Below are 24637 nucleotides of genomic sequence, written 5' to 3'. Positions count from 1 at the left end.
TTCTGTGCTCCTCACCGGCCGTCCAGAGGAAAGTTGGATCCACTCGTTACTGTACTCCCTCACCCCTCCCTTTTAAAAAAAACTTCCACCGGGCTAGATAATGTGTTGAGCATGGCTGAGTGACTCATGTATTAGTCTTCATAACAACCACTGATTAGTGGAGTTATTGTGCTGATGTCAGTGCTTGACCAAGTAGGGTTGCAGCATGGGAGGTCTGGTTTTGACCTTGTTTGATCATGTGAGCGGTACTGTTACAGTTCACGTAGGGACACCACGCTGGACGAAGCCGAAGTTGTCTCGATTAATCTCATTTAAAGCGCCAATCATTATGTTGATGATCAACTAGTGTTTTGGGCTATTAATGCAATCAGGTTTGAGTCACGGATTCCACTTCATCATCATGAGGAAGACATCTGAATAATAGTTTGGTTTCAGACAACCCGCTTGGTGTATTGTTACAGCCTTTGTGTTACAATGCACTTGCAAATTCAATCCTCCTCTCTGGGTTTGAGCACCCAAGATAAAAATGAAGGGCTGAAGAATTGCGCTAATTATTGGTGTTCAGCTGTATGTGATCACTGGGGCAGAAAGAGCATCTCTGGAGGGGTGAAACCTAAAAACAAAGTGGCTAGTCTTATGACACTCTGCAGGGGTGAGAGCCTGCTAAAGTTCACCACCTCTGTATTGTGGAAGCAGGCCTGTTATATTAAACTGCCTTCATCTCGGGCAGGAAAAGGGGAAGCAGCCATAAAGGTGTAAAGGTGAGCAACAAAGCGGACTAAAAAAAAGCCCATCATCTCCACAAAGCTTGCGAAAGTGTAGGATTAAATGTGATTGCTCTTTGAGAATCACTGGCCTAGTCTCACCTACTGCACTATACAGTAGCTCTATTTTACAGTGCCAGACCCAAAGGAAAGTCTCTCCCTCTCGGTCTGAGCTCAAACATTTGCATGTCTGAAAACTTGTGGCGGGGTTTCACCCTGTGGGAACCGACGTCTGGGCAAGAGTCTCTGCGACGCACAACTCACCAGTGTCCATAACTGTTCTTGTTGGCAGGAAGATGAGGAAAATAAAACAAACCCAACTCATTTAGCTCTTAATCCATGCATGCAAAATTCTTTCTCAGTATCCAATACCAAAATGGCAATTTCTATGCTGTAGATAACGCAATAAAATGTGGGAAATCTGCTGCACAAGGATGTTTTTTCTATTTTCATAGCTTTAATCCCTAGCTTCCTTACATAGATGCGCTGATTAACAGATTGATTGTGGCTTTAATGACCCAAGTCTTCATGTTTTGACTAATAAAGTTTTCAAGCTATTTCAGGCGTCCATTCTTGATTGGCATATACCATTCAGTTTAATTACTGCGTCACAGTGGATCTACTTCACAGAGACAGTGTGCTGCATGTCTTGGCACCGTAACGGGGAGATCTTGCAGGGTGTGTGGGCTCATACAGTAGCTTCCACAGAAACTTCCACTGAACCTTGAGGAGTTTCCAGGTACCAGTGTGGATCAGCCAAACTGCAGAATGAAAAGGGCTAAAGTTTTTGCAAGAATGTTGAATGTTGAATGATTGAAAGAAAAATCAGAGCCTTATGATTAATTCAGCTCAGCTACTCAACTCAGACGTTCCCTTCTTGCTACTTGTCCTGCCAGTGACGAGTAAATTACATTTCAGAAGTGCATTGCGCTGCCATCCTGTACACCTGTTACCCAATTAACAACAGTACTTGTGCATGGTAAATTCAAAACAACAGAGTCACAGCCAGTCAAAGCTGTGCCGTGTGTACATGCTCATGGATTAAAAGATCCTTCTTTGCCACATAATGCTCGCAAACTTCTGTTTCGCCACCAGTCACCAAACCAACTACTCCCACCCCACACCAGGATAATCAAAGTATGGAAAGTTTACAGACCACCCAGGAACACACACACACACACACGTGCGTTGACTGCATGGCCCAGAAGTAATCGCTCTAGTGAATGCAATGTTGTGTTTTTCCACAAAGTCTAGAGAAGTTAGTTAAAGCTCAGCACTGGGATATACGAGAGTAATGCTGGCAGTTATGGCAGTTTTATCACACTTTTACACATGCCCAGTATTTCGGTACAGTGGCATAACTGACAAAGAAATGATTCTCCACCTAACGAGCTTGTTTCTGAGAACCGTCCCACTGCGGCAACAAAATTGAATTTGTGACTGAAGACAATGCCGAGTGTGGCTGCAGGAACCTTCCACCACAACAGACCTGCTTCAAAGTGCAGACACTCTAATAAGCATTACAATAATGGGAACTAAAGCTCAGGTTTACTCAAAGCAATGAATTGTTGAACCTGTGACGTTATAAAGTTGGAACTGAGACCATCTTAAAAAGGATGATCAAAGTTGATCTCTACTGTCGAGCCACTGACACCAAAGAATGGTTAAGTCTCCTCAGGTCGAGTCATATCTTAAAGTATTAACATCTGATATTTAAGTGTTTAAGATTGAGCTAAATAGATATACATTTTTAAAAGAAATGATAAATGATGACTTGGTCGTGATTTTAAAGAATAAATAAGAGGAAAGGTGTAAACTATTCCGCAGAGTCATTGACAGAATGTGACAGTCACTGGGAGAAATGTTCATATTTGTTAATGGTGAGGTTAAACAAAGTGTGTTTGGTTACAAATGGAGTTTAAAGTCTTAAGTTTAAGCTCATTTATCATAAATTTGAGTAACCAGTAGCCTCCTATGGTTATCTGATACAGTTTGATCCTCAAACTAACAGGATAAACCATGGCAGTGAAAGTAAAATCGGAGGCCCGGCTCCAATGCTCGTTTGTGAAAATGTATGTGTAATAACATCAATAATGAGAAATGTTCACGTTCTAATAGCACAAGACACACTTTCTTCCCAATGGCTCATCCGGTCTGAAACGACAGCCTCTTTTGACCCACTCATCTCTCTCACACACACACGCACACACAAAGAGAGACAACAACAACACTCTCCATGCAACAGACAATCATTACAGGTCACCACCTCCGTCAGCATGTGTCCCCATCAGTGACACAATAGGTGACCATGCGGAGCAAGAGCAAAGCTCTATTTTGGTTGTGATGTTCAAAGGTCCCGAGATGCAAGTTGACAGAAGCTGTCATGACTGCCCGAGTAGCTACGTCAGTGAACCTGAAAATATCTGTTTGGAAGCATCAAACACTGAAAGAGACTCGTGCTCAGGAAACTGTGGCTGTCGAATGAAAGCAATTGAAAACATCTCCGCGAGCTGCTGGGTTAAAGGTCGCTCTTCTCACAGCGCTTTGGGAGCAAATTCTAAAATTGGCAGAACTGAAATGTTTAAATGTACCTGCAGATCACATTTTTTTTTCATTTATTTGCACATTATGAAATTGAAAGTATTGCTCTTTTTTCGTTTGTGATAAGTACCAAACCGCCAAACCCCATAAATACTCGTTTCTCTATGGTATATCCACACATCATAAAGTCCCCCTTTTAGCAGAGAAGTACTTGATTTGCTCAGTATAGCGATGGACATTAAAACCACCAACCATAAATTCCATACAAATATATTCCTGCTGTCACTATTATGACTTTAAAAATGGGCCTCCTTTGGAATGTGGCGTGACCTCTGACCTCAAAGTGCAGGGAGTTTACATATCCATGTCTCCACTAGTGAAAACCGCATTCCTACCTTCGATCTGGGCCAAAGATTAAAGATGTCAGAGATCTGATGCCGAGCTGCAGCGAGACAGATCAGACAGTCAGACAAGGTTTTAGAGCACCGAGACAAAAAATAAAATAGGTACACATGTACAGATGTCAAGTAATTTATTGTACCCAACTCTGGATCTGTGCTTCCTCTACCTTGTCTAAAGGCTGGAGGCTTTTGTTAATTTCTAAACATCGTTGCACATCCTTCTGTTGAACTACATTCACCTAATCTACAGTATTGTCTGGGGACACTGAAACACTTTGATAACGTTTCTTGTTGCTCTTTGGCACCCGGGGTTATGCATTGCAGACTTGTAATGGAAAGAGTGCAGCTCTGCCTTTGCTTTCTGAAGCTGCGCAGAAGTGCTCCGGGCATCTTGCTGCTGTCGCTAATCAGCTAGGTTGAGTGCAGTCAATCACCTAGCTAGTGTTACAAGTGACATTATCTTATAAATATCTGAATTCTTGTCCTTCTTATGTAACCTTTAGTTCTTGTACAACTAAAATCTTAATCCTAATCTGCCCTTGTGGATGACAACAAAATGTAAGAACCTTGTGTATTTAACATGTACATTGCTTGCCTGTATTGAACAGCTACAGCTTTCATTCCTTTTAGATATGAAGGCAATATCATGAGAAATGTGACGCTGATCTGCCGAGACAGAAAAAAAAAATGACACCAATCATCAAAAAATCCACTGATTTATTATAATAACAGTTATAATAATCCACTGATTATTAATATTGTCCAGCATGCCCTATTTCCTTCATTTTTACAGTTTACTTAACATAAAAAAAAACATGGTACTGTTGGCTCTTTATCCACTTAGAATTAAACATAATGCTCATAATTAATCAGTCACAGTCAGGGCACCTTTTTGCGAATGCAGCCATCGGCGTTTAAACTGACTAATTAAATAATATTTTACCAGGCAAACTGACAAGGACATTTACTCTTGGCAAAGGCCTACGAAAGTTGCACATCACATACTGACCTTCTTCTCTTGGTGGACATTTTCCCCCGGAGACAGGAGGAGACAGTAAACAGACATGTTGGTCAATTTTAGCCGCCATGGAAAAATACACAGGCCCTGGAAATCTGAAATGAATGCTGGTGGTAGAAACACACCGAACGAATTTGCTCGAGCCACAATATTGAATTGTACTGTACAGTTTGTGGCGCAGCTATGCACATGATTGAATTTCAAATGTTCTAAATGTACATTGTTTCAGTTTACAGCCGACTTACCTTCAGTTAAATTAGTAATTTCTAACATTTTTTAGTATACACATACCTCATGAGTCTCTTATCTGGCTTTTGTATGTTATTATTTCACACTCTCATGAAATATTTCAAAATTTAAGCCTTAAAGCAATAAATACGAAGCCAGTTCAAATAAGAACTATGCTGTGGAACTAAAATTTACTTGATTTCACATCACACATTAAGGTTAATGGCTTGTGCAAACAGCATCTCTACTGAATTATCTGCTCTGCTACCTGATCCAGGCTTAATGTAGTCAATCTGGGATATTTATTGTCAGAAAAAATCTAGCCAATGTAGAAATGGCAAAGTGCAGCGCCTCAATTCCCGTAAATCTCCTTGTTAAAATGGCAAACCTCATAGCAGAAAAGTACACTTTTATTATTTTTTTCTGGTCAGCCTCAGGTTAAGAAGACTACTTATTACTTGAGAAGCAGAAATTAAGTCAGTTGAGGCTAGGATGTGGGGGATGAAATCAGTACTTGTACATTGTTGGAAAACATCCGCCTACTACTGGGTTGTGTGAGTGTGGACTACAGAAACCGTGAAGCATGTTTCCCCAGAAAATACGGAACAGAAAACAGAAAACTAAACCTTTTATAGGATTCAGTTTAGCTGCAGTAGATGAATATAAATGTGAGTAATACCGGGCATATTTATGCAAAATTGGACAGAAACTTCTACAGATGAAATTTAACCAAATAACCATATCTTTTATAAATAAAGAAGTGATTTTTAAACTGGTGTAGTATAATATTAATAACACATAGCCCTACCATCGTTAGAGCTGCACAGATTCAGGTTAACTCTCATCAAGTAATGTGTGGTGAAACAACTTACCTCAGACCGGAAGCACTCAAGACCAACCGTCCAGTGAAGCCCTTAGCCCCTTAGCCCCTTAGCCCAGTGCCTTAGCCTAATTTAGCAGCCTTTGCTAGCACCATAGACATGTCTGTGGCTAGCACCAGACCTGTGGCTAGCACCAGACCTGTGGCTAGCACGGTAACGTCGCGTTAGGTGGGCGTGGTTTCATCCGTCAAGTGCGCCGCTGCGTACTTCCGGGAACCTGATTTCAGAGGCGGGACATTTCAGCTGTGAACCAATGTGCGCAGTTTGAGCTGTTTCAAACCCTGTCGGAGCTTTTTTATTGGCCAGAATTTTCCCGGGGGTGAAAAAAAAAAAAAAAAAAAACTTAATGGGCAAACCGCTATCAAACCACCAGTCAACAAACATTTCTTGCAAATAGAATAGAATGGAATAGAATGGAATGGAATGGAATAGAATGGAATAGAATGGAAACTCGTGGAAACTTAATCTGCAGCAAACAACCAAAGCAAGATTTTAAGAGGAGGATTTTAGGAGATGAAGAGTTGGAACTAACCATGAGGTGTCTGGTAAAGCTGGAGTCTAAAGAAGACAACAAACTTTGTGAAAAATGGGCCACAGATTCGTCCCAGGTACCTAACTACAAACTGTGAGTACAAGTCTTGTTTTTATTTGCTGCTGCTTTGTTGTTATTTGAATAGTGGGTTGTTGGTGTGTTGTGTTGACTGGCCGTGCTTTAAGTTGTAACCCCTGAAGCTGCTATAGTAATGGCTGAGGCCTTTAGCCATTAAATTATTATTTTTTTCTTTATAGTGATGGTGCTTTGTCACAACTTTGTCATTTCTTAAACGCCATCTTAGGGCCTTAACATCTTTATCCTTGGTAGCATGGTCTTAGTTTATCTAACATTATCACATTATATTTGCAGTCTGCCTTGTGTCAGCTCTTTATATCTGTTTGCTTCTGTTAAACCATAGTGTATTTTAATACAACTGGGTGATATTAACCAGCAGTGACTTCAGAGCCATGAATTAGTAACTCAACTTAAGGCCTTGATGATCTGTATGCTGCGTTTTTACCATTCATGATGCTGTGTATTTGCTTGGCCGCCGTGCCTTTGTATCCATATTTCTGCCAATGACATTGTGTATTTGCTTGGCCGCCGTGCCATGATTGCTTCGTTTTGATCACATACCTTTCCATACGCATTCATCTTTCTATCAATCTGTTCATGTCATTCTTTGCATTTATCCACCGACAGTGGGTGCTATGCCATGGTGTCCATATATTGAAATCTACCAATGAATTTCTGCAGTGTCTTTGTTTTTGTTTGGCTGCCATGCCTCGATCCCTTTGCTTTATTTCTATCTTGGACTACGTTGTCTTCAATCTCGCCCTCCATGACCTATCTATATGCTGTATTTCTGTTTCCGACTGTGTTACGATGTTTTTTTTTTTCAGGTAGATCTACAAACTGTAAGTGGCATTCTTATTTTCTATAAATGTTCATTGTTAGCGCTTGGATGCTGTGCCATGATTGCTTTTTCTTGCCGCCATTTCTTTCTATCCGCCTATTTATTTTATTTTTTTTATTGTTTGTATTTACCGACCCACGGTATCTTCCATGCAATGATATCCAGACACCGCATCTCTACCTATGTTAGCGATTAGTATTGCTTTTTTTTCCAGGCAGATCTGCAAAAGGTAAGTGCCACTCTTGCTTTCCGTCAATGTGCCGTGACATGGCATATCTATAACCTGCATTTCTAGCATTGCCTGTCTTTCAGTAATTCTTTGCAAGTAACATAAAACAATATAAAAAGCAAGGATAAAACCACAGTACAATTTGAAGTACTCTCATGAAAAGGAGTTTAGAATCCAACAGCAGTGTCAAGTTGTTTTGGACCTGATGCTGTGCAGCCTTCGTACTGAGGGGAACGGGTCCATGGGATGGGTGGGAAGTGTCTTTCATGACAGTAGCAGTCCTTTTCTTGCATGGTTTAAATGTTATCCATCATAGGAAGTGACTTTCTGTCCGAAGCTGAGGACAGAGTACTCAGGTCAGCCTGTTTAGGAAGTACAGTGTTTGATGAGCCTTATAAAAGCGAGAGAGTTGTTGTGGTCGTGGTTGATGTGTATTCCCGGGTATATAATGCGGGGTGCGACCTTAACAGCAGCTCCTCCAATGCAAAAAGTAGCGGTGGGACTCCTGGCGACTTTCTGGAAGTCCACAATCATTTCTTTTGTTGTCTCTATGTTGATGCAGAGGTTGTCAGCACTGCACCAAGCCTCCAGTTGTTTTATCGCTAGTCTGTTTTTCTAGTCTTGCCCTTTTCTACGGTCTTTACCTGCCACTGTCCTGTTTGGGCCTCACAAAAACAGTGATACTAATGATAAAATAATAGGATTTGAATTAATTATCTCTAGGGACATTCTGCACGTTTATATAAAATCATTTTCAAAGGTGACTTACATTCACTTATATAACAAAGAGCAGATACTTAGCATTTTGTTAGCATTTAGCATTCTGCGTGGCTAAGCTGAATCCCTTTTGCACCTGAGGCTTCAGAATTTAGGGGAAACGCCCTACAGCATTTAGGGGCCCAGTTGTACTTACTTCACCCATGATTTAAGAAAACAGAATCGAGAAAACAAATACTAATATATTAGTATTCATAAAAAATAAAAAAATAAAAATACTCATAGGCAACAATTGTGTCATTTGTCTTGTGTACCTTTTGATTATTAGTATTTTATATTCTCTTTCCTCTGGAGTCTTTTTCTTAAGAGTGCAGTTGTCACCACCTGGCTTCTCTTAGATCCTGCATTGTGGATTGTAAGTTTGATATGGACTTTAGCTGGACCTCAATTTAAGAGACAAGTGAAGCAGTTTGGATAAAGACACCTGTTGCAATGTATAAAGCCACTTGACACTTTTCAAAAGGGACTCTTTGTCTTAACAGATGTTGTTCTTGTTCCTGTCCATGCTCAGGATGGTGTTGATTTGTCAGGCGTGAAGCTTTCTCTTTAAGATGAGCTAGAAATCAATTTGGCCAGAGGCGGAGATGATAATTTCAGATGTTTTTTAAAGATGATTGGTGGCTGTCGAACAGTGGGTGGCTTGAACACCAGCCAGACTCTTGTATATCATTTTAACCAACATCTCAACGGGTAAAGCTCCAATCACCCATCCTTCATTCATCAGTTGACATGAACAGGCATGTTAAACATCTGTTTTCTGCAGTTTTTTTTTCTCTGTGCCATCTCAATGTCATCTCTCACCGCTAAACACCTTACTAAAATATAATCATTCCAATCTCACTTAAAAATATAATGTGAATTTAACCTTAACTGAATGAATAAATAGTTTTTTATGGTCATCTATATGTAATCTGTCACAGGGTGACAAATAATCCAAAGTGTCTGACAGCAGTATGTTGAGCATTACAGATTTTACACCTTAATGCCTCACTCAGTGTCCACCCAGCTCTAACTTTGACCTTTATTAGCTGTTGACCAATCAATGCAACCTAATGCAAATGTTGCCAGCTACATTGCTGGCAAATGCATGTTGACATTTGTGTAAAAGTCAACTTTTGAAACAAGGCCTTCTGCTTGGTTGACATGCATCCGCATCATTGGAGCGTTGTAAAAGAAAAAGCTCAAGCTCAACTTTGACATGTAGCACGTAGCGCCCGTCATGTTACGAGTGCCGGCCATCAGCTTTTGCTACACATTGCCGGCTTGTAAATGAATTGTAGCCCTTCCCTCGAGTATAAAACACCCACTCAGACACACCAATCAGCGACTCGCGGAGTTGCTACAACTCATCAGCAGTTAAATAGAGAACATTGTTAGACTAAGCCGATTACAAACCATTGAAGGATGTCTGAGGCTCTTGCTTCATTAGATTCTTGGTCTTGGTCTGAGTCTTGGTGGTCAGGGCATCACTTGAATATACGCCCACATCCAGGATGTTGTCAGTGCTCGGGTATTACTGCAACTACCCACAATGGTTCAGATGAACAGAAGTCGGTCAGTCAGCAGTTCGTTGATGCCAGCATGATCTTGTGATAGCAAAAGTTTAATAATAATAACTTTAGACATATTAAATTCTTATCCATTATGCAACACCGGCAGTGAGGCCTGTGATTGCTCACAAATCCAAGTTGCAGTGTGGGGCAAAAACCCAAACATGCAGCTGAAGAGTCAAAGACCCAACAAGTCCTGGAACAGACCACAGCCCTCATTTAAACATAATAGGGAATCTGAGATTACATGAAAAGACCGAAGCAATTGAGACAGCCGTAATCCTCAGAAGAACTGTGGCAAGTTTTCAAACACTTGATGCAGAACCACTTCATAAGCACACAAAAAAAAAAACCCTGCTGGATTAAAGGCAAAGAATGGTCACACCAAGAACTCAATTTGTTGTTTTGTGATTTCCTTTTATATATTAATTTTTTCACGATGAAAATGGATAAGTAGAAACTCACTTCACTTCTAGTTCTTAAAACATGTCCGCACACGCCTGGCACCGGCGCTGCTTGCAGGTTTTCGTTGAGTGTCGACGACTGTAGCCAAATAAAACGACGAGTATCAATATTTTCATATGTAATAATGTTTTCGCACATTTGGCAGGCGAACGTCCTGTTGCTATAATCGGGTTGTTGCTGCGCTCCATTTGCTTGTTGAGAAGCAGGTCCGGTCATTATACTGAGCCTGATTATCTTAATTTGTATGCATTACTTTTCCTGTTTAGGTTAAGATGTCCTGAACTTTGTGTGGCATCCATTGCCTTGTGGAACCAAGTGCGTATACTCTTAAGACAACAGAAGAACATGGAAAGAACATATGTGTAGACGTTTTCTCTGCAGTTACTTCCCCCTTTGGTCTGATTTGGTGGAAACTAAGACGGAAATCCCGCTTTTTATTGTGTGACAAACAACCTCTGTGTAATTAGTGGAAATCTTTACGTTATAATCCAAGACTGCATTTCAATCAACCTAATTAGGATGCAAACATATCTAGGGTCTGTGCCAAATCTTTGAAAACTGGCAGCCTTTCTTTCCGTGCTCGGTTGGACAGTATAAGGCATGGACACACACACACACACCCACACACACACACACTCGGTAAGGGCCAAGGCCACATTCCACAATGACTGAAAAAGAGTCGGCGATGTAATTTGTTTTCAAAGGGGAAAATATTATTCTGTGATTGTAGTATAATTAGAGCTGCTGTACTAAAAAGACTGACAAGATGAATGGCAGACACCTGTTCAGATCTTATGCATGCATGCGCAGTCTATGCATACTATTTGCATGTGCAATTTGGAGATTAGTGATAATGCATGAGACGTGCCCGCGGAGTACGCTTATCACTTAAAGCATTTCCACTTTGGCATTTAACTGCAGCGCTGGTCATGCAGAATTGATGAGGTTTTGTTATTTGAGCCAAACTAGGGGGCAAGTGGAGGCCTGCCGCTGGCTGTTGATCCCTAGACACATATTAACAGATTGTGTGTGCACACTGTATGGTATTTTTGAATGTGTTTATTTGTGGTAACGCTTTAGGGTCAGTATAGCCTTGTAACAGTACATACGGTGGCCACCAGAGGGAGTAAAGACTTGGTATATACTGAGAATGAATTCTAATGTTAAGGTTTATAAATCCTGCTTCTGTTTCAAAACTCTAACGTTTATTAATTTAATTATTACATCGGGTTAAATATTTGTGTCATTAGAACAACTGGGGCTGTGTGAACAGTAATACTTTCCACTTGACATCATTTAAACTTTTAAAACCGGTCTTAATATGAAGACTTTTTTCCCCCGTCGTACATTGAAGCAAATTATATTTGCTGTTCACATACAGGGGGCAGGGAAAGTTAATATGTAATATTAACCCCCCCCACGAGGAAGCAGGAAATCCAGATAACAATTTGAGCTGAATGAGGGGGTGGGGGTGGCGGATGGGGATTCCTTGCACCATTCTCCCTATATGTGACACGTGCTTGGTCCACGAGGTGAGCATTTCAGGGGAAGATGCCTTCCATATCAGCTATAGATCCTGTGAACAGCTGGTCAGGGTTTGCCCTTACATTGAGAGCTCCCAAGAGCCACATAACAATCCCTGCGGATGCATATAAAGCTGCACCCACAGAAATATAAGCCATGGCACGGATGTCGGTGCAGTTTTTTGCAAGTCATTAAAGTTGAAATATGTAGGCAATTGCTATCTTTGTGCACCAATCCTTTTTTTTTTTTTTTTCGAAACAAAACTACTGTACAAGAGTCCCGCACTTTACTGGAGGTTGAATACTAAACTTACTTCACTGAACTGCTCGAAAGTAATGGTTTCATACAGCTACAGTATTTTAATCATGGGATTTACACAAAGAATCAAGACGCAGTGAGAGACAGCCATGTTTCCTACCAGAGACTTAGTGGAGATAGTGGTGGACTTATGCTGCATTCACACTACGAACACTACAAAATGGCCAAGCGTCCAAACATTGTTGGATGTCTTTGTCCATTTATATACACCAATCAGGCATAACATTAAAACCACTGACAGGAGAAGTACATAACATTGACCATCTTGTGACGATACAATGTTCTGCTGGTAAACTTTTGGACCTGGCATTCGTGAGGGTGTTACTTAGACATGTACCACCCACCTAGACCAGACCAGGCACCCCCACTCCATAGCAATGACACTCCTTGATGACAGCAGCCATCCCCAGCAGGATGCAGCCTGACACAGACACACACATAAACGGTTTAGGAGCAACTCAAAATAACATAAAAAACAGCACAAGGTGTTGACCTTGTCTCCAAATTCCCTACATCCCAAGCTGGTCAAGTATCTGTGGGAGGCACTTGAACAAGCCTGATCCACAGAGGTCCCTCCCCCTCAACCCATAGGACCCAAAGGCCTCCACTAACAACATTCTGTTACCAGACACCACAGGACACCCTCAGAAAACCCATGTCCATTCTCTGATGAGTCGGAACTGTTTTGGAGGCACAAGGGAGACCTACGCAATATTAGGAAGGTGGTCATAATGTTATGTCTGATCGGCACACAGCATAGTAATTGGTTGAGGCGCCATTTGAGCGGGTTGCGCAGCTTTGACATGAAGCGCATCACGTCGGTCACATAGTGATAAGTGTCGGGCATCAGTTTGGCTTCATTTCACCGGCTTCCATTAAAAATGAAATGTTGCCTGTTGCTCTTTTACTGCTAAATGTAAATGCAGCATTGGGTGTCTCACCTGACACTGAATTCTTATTGAGCTCTGTTTAACCCTGAAACCAGAATATAGGTCAATCCAACAGATAGGTCTGTTTCCTCATTTTCCTGTTTTTTTCTCTACTGTTGTAAATGACAAAACAGCCACAGCAGAAGAGATCAGTGCCTTCATATGAACATATTTTCACAAGAAGTGAGGGGGTTTGTCACTTTATTAAATGTGATGGTTCAAAGAAGGGATGTTGTGCCGTTTTTCCTGGAAGTGTTTATGAATCGTGCCAGGCTGCGCTCGGGCTAAGTAACCACCAGCAGGGGACCATATTATAGAGCTCCTTCTTTCAATTAACAGCGATAACAACAGAAGGGATTAGCACTCTGAGAAGAGGCTTCCCTTTTTTTTTTTTTCTCTCCCCTTAAGTATTCCCCTACTGAGTCTCACCCTCTCTGGTTTATGGCCATATTATGTATGTAAGGTCTGTATAGTGCGTCTCCCCCAGCCTGTTTATACTAACTGTGTCTACATATGTGCCTGAGTCTACATAACATCTGTGTCCACTCTTTGTACTCAAGCTGCGTCAGTCGGCCTTCTGCTTTGATCAAGTGACACTTCGATAGAAGGTCACTTTCCCTGTCAGAGGGAGGAATGCCAAAACTAACTCAAAATACAAATCTGACCTGCCACGCTTCAGTGCAGTACGTAACAAGCAATTACTAAATGACGCTACTGCAATTAACAAACAAAATCAGAACAAAAAAAAAAAGCCTCATGTAAACGCCTAAATCTGGCCGTGTCAGACGAAATTATGAATCTGTTGGACAGGACAATATGAGTTCCTAATTGCAATGTAAACACTTAATCCGATTGTTTCTCTCAGATTGGAATCAACACATTTTTTTCTGTGCACGTTTGCTGCACGTGGGGTTATCATGAAAGACGAGTGCAAAGAAGTGCAAAGTTCTCTTCTGATGTAAATGCATGCATCTTATGAGATTTATTTGTAACAATTAAGTTCCCACTTCTGTTTAGAATAATTTAAAAAGGAAGGATGAGCTCTCACACGTGCACAGTTTGTATCCCAGTGAATGCTTTATATTTATTAGTGTTGATTGTAGTGAGTTGTTTTTTTGTTTTGTTTTTTATACAAAAATGTAAAGTCGCCATCCTTACTTTGATCAAACAGCAATAATCCTGTCTGCATTGGGATGTCAGAAGTCATGACTCAATGAAACAGCGTAAGCGTGACTTATCTTCAGGGAAAATAAAGTTTGGGAGTGTGTGTGTGACCTAAAGCCATTCAAGTTTCACAAAAGCAAACACTGAGCAGAACCACTTACTAGTGGAATAAGACTAAATAGCATCTCTTACATCCGTTAGAGCTGTCTGACTGACTGGGTTTGCTATTCTCCAAGTGGAGCTGAACTGTAAACAGTTCAATCTCTCCCTCTAGTGGATATTTGTTGTTAATGGTTTTACAAGAACATATAGTCGACAATTAATGATAATAGCTAGACCCTGCGGCTGCAAATCTCGATTAAACAAATGTATTTCAAATTGAAATTCTGTCTGTCATAAATAAACCCATTCTGCTTTATTTCTTTTATTGTTTAATCTTTTTAAGATAAATAAGCTCCCATCAGAAATGGAAACTTGTCGTGTATCAGCTGGGTACAAGTCAACACTTTTCACTACTTAAGCTCAAATCACTGGCTTCACTTCCCTCATAAAAGTGGGCATGAGAGCATCTGTCTACAATATAGTGTTTGACAGTGGTGCTGAGATGGTAAGTGGCCCCTGATGGGGAGAGAGAGAGAGATCCATATGAAGCAAACACGAGTCAGAAGGTCCAGCGGGAATCCTTCCTCTTTCACCATGCTAGAATTTCTCAATCAATTTGTCTCTGCTGCCTTCGAACCCAGATCAATAGCCACCGCTGGAGAAGAAGAGATAAAAGAGAGGAGTGAGATCATCTGGACTCGCTGGGGAAAAAATGTGTCTTTCTGGCCGTTTGTCCTTTTTTGCATATCATTTATTTGAAAAAATAATAGGGAACCAACTTACACTCTCTCTCTGAAGATGTTCTGCGGTGTAACACTGACAAAGAAACGCACATTTTCCCTCCTCCTTCCTTGCCCTGTCTCTTCCCTCTCCAAACAAGAGAATACATCTATCTCTCCCGTGTTCTAATATGTGTGCCTCTTTCAATAAAAGAAGAAGAAAAAAACAGATGATCATCATTACCTCAAAATGAATATTTAATGACTCGCACGCCCTCAAAAAAAAATAAAAAATGAAAAATGAAATCTACAAGCCAGGCAGAGAAACAGTGGGCTAAAAGGGAGGATACAAAGCGCTTAAGCCTCCTCGTCATTACGATGGCCCCTGGTACTCGGGGCCACCAAGGAATCCCTTAATTCCTCCAGCATTATGCGCTCCAGACTCTTTCATGTCCTCCGTATGGGAGACGGTGGATGGGGATGAGGGGTAGTGGGGGTCGCCGGGAAAAAAAAATTCTAATATGTCTCTTGCTATGAAAAAATATGCACATACATTTAGCATTTAGATTCTCCAAGGGCAGAACAGAGGAGATGGGCACATGTCATATAATATGCGCGTGTGGTTTTGTGTCTGTGTGTGTGTGCGTGTTGTGCACGCATGCGTTTGTGCGAGGATCCTTTTTTAAATGGTTCACTCTTTATGTGTCCTAAGTTTGTGTCTCTGTCCCCCCCCACCACCCCACCCTCCCCCCTGTGGTTGCCATGGCGATATTAATGATTTGTCTCTTCGGTGCTGAAAGCAAGAAAAGGTCATGTGTGCTCTCCAGCCCTGCTTAATATATACTGTGCTAAACTGACAGGTGGGGTATTGGTTAAACTGATGGAGTGGTTGACTCATTGGCAGAGGTTAACTGGTTTCCTGTCTGGCTGACTGAGTGACTGACTGGTTATTTGAAGTTTAGACTCGGCTGCTGGTTCGGTGGCTGTGTGGGAGCAAATTAAATGACTGGTAGACGTGTTGGCATGTTGACTGGCTAACCCGATGAGTGGCAGGGCTGACTGGATAGCTGACTGGCTTGTTGACTGACTAAAGGATTAGCCGAGTGTCTGATTGACTTGTTGGTGGAATGACTGTCACTCTGACTGACTGCCGAGATGCCTTGTCTGCCTTTCCCGGCCCGACTGTCTGACTGGCTGGGTCGGGCGGTTGTTTGTCTCGCGGACTGTGGAACTGACTCGGCTGGTGGTGGCTCGCTCGCTGATGTACAAACAAAACAAGAAAGATAAGCGATATAAATAGAGGGTAGTTAATACTTAAACACTTTGAAAATGGCAGGCCTTAATGATCTGTAAACAGCAGGGGCATTATTTCCTTTTCCATTATGGCTCATGCACCAATTAGGTCACAAACGGTAATTGTGATTCTTTTTACTCGGCAATGCCTAAGGGATTGTTTCCCCTTATGTTTGTTGTAATAATGATTATGTGATACAATCATTTATAGTAATACACCTAATCATAGCACTCTTAATATATATATCTATCTTTTTAGTCTGTTGACCTTAATTTAACTGTATCTAAAGATGCAAACAGTATTCATTTATGCAGCTAGCTCTTGAACACCATCTAAATGTTGGATGAAATGTAATGTAGTGTTTTTCTTTTCACTCCACTGACATAAAAAGGGCTTCTGCTATTAAATCCACACTCCATGATTCACTTCTATTGCCGGATAATAGAATTCAGAGTGACTGTAATTAGTCGCAGTCAGACAACTGGGACAGGCAATATTTCACAGCTGTGGCCACAGGAGGGCACAGCAGGCTCATCTCTCACCCCGCCGCTTTATTAAGATGGAAACGGCTCAAAAGGAGGAATGATCCCTCTCTTTCTCTCCCTCCCGTTCGTATCTCAAACCTTTGTCGGAATCTCTCCTCAATTTAGTTGTGTTCATAATTAATTACACAATTTGGGATTGTTATTCACAGTCACACACGGGCACGCGCGTTTCGCGGCTGTGTTCCCCAGCGCGGCTGAAGACTTCATTATCTGCCTCTCAGATTCTCCACAGGCGTACTGCGCTTGCCATCGTCAGAAGTCTTTAAACACTCACCGTCTATTCAATAATACCGACTGGTCTTTTCTCTGCAAGCGATCGCCGATTATTAGAGCGTCCGCTTTAATCGACTGCGGCGTGCTTTTAAGAGAGATGTATTGATGCTGTCAGACGAAAACATGTTATCTTCAAAATTTGTGGTTTGGACAGAGTCCTTTTTATTTTATGTGCAACCACAGCTGCACTCAGAATCTGCCTCAAACGGGAAGAGAGATGCCTAAATCAATACACTGCTGCAAAATGTTTATTTTATGTTCCTGCTGCCAGACCAGGTCAGCAGCCTAAATGAATACCATAAAGTCGCAGTGTATGATGCAGAGTTTATGTGTGTGTGTGTTAAAACCTAAATTCTAATATATGCTCATTCTATTACAGGAAATGTAGCATGATTAAAGAGTGGCCCACCTTGTTCCTGTCAGCTAGCTTTCCGCTAATGGCGTCTACAATCACTTTGAATTCCCTAAAACACACTTTAATCTGCAGTCGTCGATTGAATATATTCGAATGTCTTCCATTAACTGTCTACTTCAACAACTTGTCGTTTTAATTTCGTCAACAATAACAATGTTGTGACAGAATTTTAAACAAGGGGATATGCAAAACACTATCACACCAATCCCCCATTAAGTTGTTTGCGTCTCTTTGTTTATTCAATTAAATTATGGACAGCCTGCGCCTGAAAGCGATTAGCCGGTAATTCTCCCTCGCAAGTGGTCTTACAGATTCGGAGGATACAACAAACCAGACGAGTTAGGAAAATACAGTGTGAAGCAAGGTACGCATTTTCAATTACTTTTTTTTTTTTTTTTATTTTTTTTAACAAGGTAGTTTTCATTTTTTGACAAATTAATACATTTGGATGTAAATGGATTCGAGTTTAATGTCACACAACACCCAACACACTGCAGTGTTTCCCCTAGGTTTGGGGGGCTGAGGGAAATGAAATTTACTTCCCTAACCCTAACCCCAACAAGGGAGGGCTCTTTTAGACTACTGCGGGACATAGACGCCGTAACTTATGCGTCCTACGCCGGTGTGAGCTATATATTTGTGTGTATAATTGTGCGCCACCCAATCGCTAGTCGCCGTTGTGTGTTTTTTGCCAGTCGGGTTAATTATTCTTTCTACTTCCTCCTTTAATTTCAACAATGGCAACTGAAACTTTCGCCGAAATTTCGCTGAAGACAAGATTTACAAATGTATCTGAACCTCCTCAGTTAACCTTTCCTCAGCGTGTTCCATCTTCTGATTTATACGATCAATTCAGAAATTGCGGAGATGGAGAAGCAGCCGGAAATACTAAAGCTCTTGTGGTCTGCGTCGCCGCAGCTCGTAGCTTCTGCACCAGTTTCACGCATAAGTCTAAACTGCCTGTTAATCTGGACTCACAGCAACATATTTTATACTTCACTGTCTTTATTACTTTATAGTGCATCAGAAAACACACTAAACACAGCACTACTAATATCAGCTGTATAAGAAATGGACATCTGAAGCATGCATGATGTTATGCTGCTGACAGTTTAACAAACTGGCCTTCTCAGTACATCTACAGGACATACTGAAGCACGCAAGGTGGCCGAGCCGCGGCAAATAGTGCTGTAGAGGTCTGGAAAGTTATGTTCCGTGAATATGAAATGAGCATATATCTGATGGCCACGCTTTTAGTTGTGACACCCGTCTTTCCCAGACTGCGGTTCTGAACTTAACGCACAGGTACAGCTGAACATCAAAAACCTTTGCATACATACATTATTAGACTGTCCTCATAAACCATCACGCTAGGGGTTTTTAAGTCCTAATCTAGGTAAGCAGGTTTTTATTTATGGATATGAATAATTGAGCGTCTATTAGAATATCCTTCACTCATGCATTGATGGAGGTACACATCAATATTTTAGAATATTAGTGAGACCTGGCCTTACAAGTCTTCTGTCTATACCATTTAAAAGTCCATTTTTTCCTGACAGGTCAGCCTTGTGTCACTCTAAAATGTGCATTTGAATGACCAATGGCGACAAGAACATCAGTGAAATCCGCCTTTACATGACATCCATTTTATCTCCAGCCTCATATCACTGTAATTATGTGTTCAGTGACCAAAAGCGACTCACCCTGTGGCGATCTGGAACATCAAGCATGCATTTATTAAAACACTGAAGTAACACGAATTCTGTTCACGAATTTGTCATTCACATATTGTGTATTCATTAGTTTAACCCAGTTGATAGCTACACAAATGAAGACGCAAATATTGTATTTCTGGAATTTCATTCGAGAAAACCATTCAGATTTTACATGTCAGTGGTTATGTTTACTTTATTTAGAAATTAAAAAGTTCCTTTTTAATTTCCTTACCCTGTATCATTCCTGCACGTGTCCTATGTGTTCTGTCTTATTTACCTATCTTATTTTGGTAAGCTCTGACAGTAAAAGGTGACCCAGCAGACACAGAAAAAGCTCAAGGAGCCTTTAGTTTCCTTGCACTGCAGGTTTTTATATAATTATTAATCACACTACAGACAGTAGTCGGATTGTGTGCCTGGATGAGAGGCTTTATTTATCTTCAGTCAGAGCTGTAGTGTTGCCTTGAAATTTCCTGGTTGGCACCAGCCGGCTGTTTTTTGGCCTCGGTCAATCGATGCCCGACCCACGCTATCTCTGCGTTCACAGTCTGCGGACACTTTTCTGGTTTCAAGAGCGACCCCTCCTATGCCAGACTTCGCCTTCACCGCCGGCCCTCTGTCCGTCCTCCACAGGGGTCCCGTCCTCCAGAGGACCTCCAGACGACCTCCAGAGAACGTCCAGACGGCTTCTGTCTTCACAGATTCTCTTATTGGAATGATTTCACTTCACACTCTCGTAGAAATATTGTCCATGTAAATGTAGCCAATGTTTATCTAACGCTTACACAAGAACTGGAAATGCAACCCCAAACTGTATATCAAGCAGCATTGCTCAGGGTAACACTTGAAAGAAGTGGAGAGAAGGGCTTGACTCCTTGCATCCCGATATATATAAGTTTTATAATTGAGGAATGATAACATGTGACTGTGTGGAAGTTATTATTATTATTTTTTTAAATAACCTTCAGATTTTGTTCCCCAGAGATATGTCTTCTCAGTGTGCCATATGTGTGGAAACATATTGCCAGGTATCAGACCTAAGTCAAATAAATAAAACCATATGTACTTTACTGTACTTTTTGGTATTTCAAGTCTGGTTTTAGACTTAAAAAGCTGTTATGTGATTCATGTAAAACTGGAAGTTTTTGTAAGTGAAGAATAAGAACTGTACAGCGGTCAATGTTTTTGTAGCTCTCTACGAAAAACTTTCCCGTTGGTCAAAACGGACCACAGACATGACTTTGGAACAACATCAAGAAGTAATTTTAGACTTTATGACACAAGGTATGTCACCTGAATGTCTCTCTGAGCGTTCATCTTCTGAATGAGGAGAAGCAGAAGTTTTTTTTTTAGTGCTGAACATGCCCCGGGCTGACGTAATGATCCGTGCCTGTGACAGCGCTGTACAAGTCTTCCAGATTTAGACCACGGCTGCGTTTTCATTGAAGGAAAATTCGTCTCTTTCTGTTTGTATTTTACTTGCACTTTTATTTTTTAAATCATGTTAGTATAAGAAAATTAAGCCTATTAATAAGGTATTTTTCATTTTAGAATAGAGAATTAAATATTCTCTATTCTAAAATATATGTTTGCTTTTTGGGGGGGTTTAAAAGCAAACCTGAAATACCAAGAAAGAAAATACCAAAACAAAACAAAACAAATGCATCTAAAATCATTTGCTAGATTTGCAACAGTCTGTTGCATTTTTTTAAAAGTTGAGAACGCTGGTTGAACTAATCAGGATACTAAAAAAGCAATATGCATATCTAATCTATAGTTTTTGCAACAAAATATACCATAAAGAGACTTAATTTATTATTTTTATTTTTAAACATTATATCAATAATGAAATGTCACTATGTAGACATACAATTAAAACAAATGCACCAGTCTTTCAAACGCTGTTGCTTTTCTGTGCTGTTTTGATATTAATGCTGTCCCTGTAGGGAATCTTGTGTGTTGTACTGTGTCCCTTTATTTGCCCATTTCTGCATGTGCATGATTACAAACGGGGAATGTGTGATTGCAAGCGTGTGTGTATGTGTGTGTGTGTCTGTGCCTCTTTTATGTGTGTGAGAGATGGCAGCTGCTGTCACCCAGTGGGGCTGACAGTAGTTAAAGACAGTAAAGCTGTATGTGTAACAGGCCCGCTGTCACTTCCTTCCCTGTGTTATTTTACTTCTCTCTAATGGGCTTTATTTCATTGTCAGCTGGCAGTCTACCTCCTCCGCCTTTTCCTCTTTCTTTTCCTCCCTCTAGTCCCTCCTTCCTCATTTCCTCTTCTCTTGACACATTACAGGCTGCCTTTGAGAACAGCAGAGGGCCAGAGACCCCCTGCCAGCCATAATAATGTGGTAAAACAAGCCGACAGGTAGACTGTGGCTGCTGTGCGTGTGCGTAGATTTGTGCGCACATACACATTTGTTGAAGCGAAGTTTGTGAGTTCAGAGGCACGCGTGTGCGCATCGGTGTGTGTGTGTGTGTGTGTCCGTTCTCGTCTTCACGCCTTGCATATGTCTTCCTCCGCGTGGCTTTTTCTGTGTCCTGGAAAACCTATCAAAGTACTCCCCATTAAAAAAAAGAAAAAAAAAAAGCCTTCTGTGGCACATTATTAGCCCCCGTTACAAGGGCAATCTATCGAAGCTCAAACTAAAGGGGAAGGAGAGAGGAGGAGATTTGGGCGCTGGAGTGGTGGGGGAGATTCCTGTCAGCTCAGAGAACATTAGCTGTCCCAGAGTGCTTGTAGCCGCAGCAGGTGTGCTGACCCACCAAGACCCATCTACCCCCTGCTTCTCTCCCTCACACACCCACGCACATACACTCACATCTCAGCTAGGAAACAAAAAAAAACGTTTCGGATTGTATGCGCACGTGTGTTAATGGCTGCGCGCAATACAGACGCCGCATACACAAAAAATACCACCCGTTTAGACGATAACTCTTGCAAAAAATAATCCTAATATTCATTTTTGAGATTAAAAAAAAGCGCATAAGGAGCAGGGAAAAGGAGCGCTTGATTGTGTGCCACACCTGATAGTTGTGAATCAAGGGGGTTTTGAATAGATGCATAAAGGCATCAATAATCAATTGTAGTCATTTCAGCTCTTTTTCAGGAGAGAATGAGAATAAGATTCGGAATGAAATTTAAAAAGTGTATTATTGCATACCTAGCAAAGAAATATTTAACCGAATAAAAACTGATGCAATTGAAATCTTGAGTAATTCAAGCAGAAAGAAGATGTGACCTGTCTGAACTAAATCACTCTCGATTTTTAACTGTCTGCGTCTGTGCATTACGCCATACTTGCCTGTATTTTTACTGTAACGTGCGCTTTCTGATCAAACCCGACTAGCGGCGACTTCCTTCTACCTCGCTGTCTTCATTATTCAACCCTTTCTGAAAGTTTCATACTAAATCTTGCAAATTGTCTGAGTGGTTTCTGAGATCATAAGACCCCACCTCCCCTACCCCTCCGTAATGCACCGCGCAGGCGTTTGTCACAACCTGAGATTTTTAAAAGAAATGAACAATACACAAAGACATAAATTGAAATTTCCTGTGTTGATGAATTATTTGGTGGAGCTCGTATTCACCTTGACTGCACTCGGCACCAGTTCGTGTTTACAGCATCCCTTTGCATGTACCAGCTTTTTGACCACATTAAGAAAAACAAGTTCTAATCTGTAAAAAGTGCAAAATAGAGAAGAACAGTCCTTTTTTTTCTTTTGTCTTCCAAATGCAATTTGTCTCGCTATTTAAGTCTTTTTTTCCGCTGCACTTTATTTGCCTGGCTTTTCTGTCTGCAACCACTAGCCGATTCTGAAAGAGACGGGTGGGGTAGGGCGGGTGCAGACAGACGAGGAGGTGGGGGTGTGGGTGAGAGATGGATGTAAATGTGGAATAATGTAGCAGGAGTGAATTTGCATGGTCAAGTGTCAAAAAAATGAAGTCTTCCCCTGAGCCTTGTCAGGAAAAATAACATAAGTGGCACGCTCTAGCACTGGCATGCCATTAACGGTTAGTTCTGCCTGTCATCAGTCACTGAGAAGAAGAAAATGGTCGTCATTATCTCCAAAAAATGGACTGGTAAAGATGGATACGCCCCCCGCCCCCCCTCCTCTTCCTCTGTGACAACAAGGCATGTGCACATACAGTATGTGAATGTGCACACTCACGCATATAAGCACATATAAAACACATGAGCCCACAAAAGTAGATACACCTGTGTGTGTGTGGGGTACTGACGCAGGTTTTAAGTCTGTGTTTTAAAACTGTCGACATGAAGCTGAAGTAAAATGGCATGTAATGCATATTCTGCAATGCACCATAGACATACACATACAGAAACATGCACATGTAAAGCGTATTCCTGCATGCAGATGTGTTTCAAAAGTGTTGGCAGGTAGATCGCCACTCAAAATATATTCGTACAGCGCAACATGCTTTAGAGATGATTGTCAAGGTGATAATACGACATGAAAAGATTTGAGATAACAGTGCAAAAGTAAAAATTTAAGCAACAAAGTAAAGATTTTGAAACTAAAGAATAAAACTATGACTTGTAGACGACAGCAAATGGAATCAGTGTGGGAAATGAATAAAACAAAAGACAATAAAGTAATGGTCATAAAACCATAAATAGCTGCATGCTTGTTGGTTATTTTTTTTCTTTGCTTTTTTTATTTATTGTTTGCTGTTTTTAGTTCTTTGGCAAAAATATTTTGATCAAAGATGATGACAAATTAACAAATGACCCAATTAAAAAAATTTTTTGTCCTTTACTTTGGAACAACCTTAAAAAAAGACCTCACCGAGCTCGACCGCTTATTTTCAAAAGATGCTTAACATACATGGTCAAAATTCAGTAGGCAAAACACTCATCTGCAAGTAGTGATTCATTTCTCAAACAGTAAATTAGATGTGCTTCAACAGAGGAGCTTGCATTGGGAGTGAACAACCAGGTCAAAACTATCCAGTGTGGTCCCAAACTGTATATTTGATTCTACCAGGGTTAAAGAGATGTGTTGTTAAGGGTTATGAGACCTAATTGTGTCTGTCTTCTCTCTTAAACAACCCATAATTTCTTCTCATTTCAAAGCAACACACCGTTTAGCTGTGGTCTTTTGCAGGATTAACAAGTTGTGTTAGAAAAGCCCTGGACCAACTCCCTATAATATGATAATATAATCAGATCATAATTATTTTCACAACATCATCCTTTTTATGGTCTAGTTGTTAGGCATACTTGTTATACTTCACTAAAGGAGCAAAAGTTACATACACCTTCCTAATATTGTGTAGGTCTCCCTTGTGACTCCAGAACAGTTGTGACT

Source organism: Chelon labrosus, assembly GCF_963514085.1.
Source record: "Chelon labrosus genome assembly, chromosome: 12".
Taxonomy (NCBI): domain Eukaryota; kingdom Metazoa; phylum Chordata; class Actinopteri; order Mugiliformes; family Mugilidae; genus Chelon; species Chelon labrosus.
Note: the sequence above shows the minus strand (reverse complement) of the source record.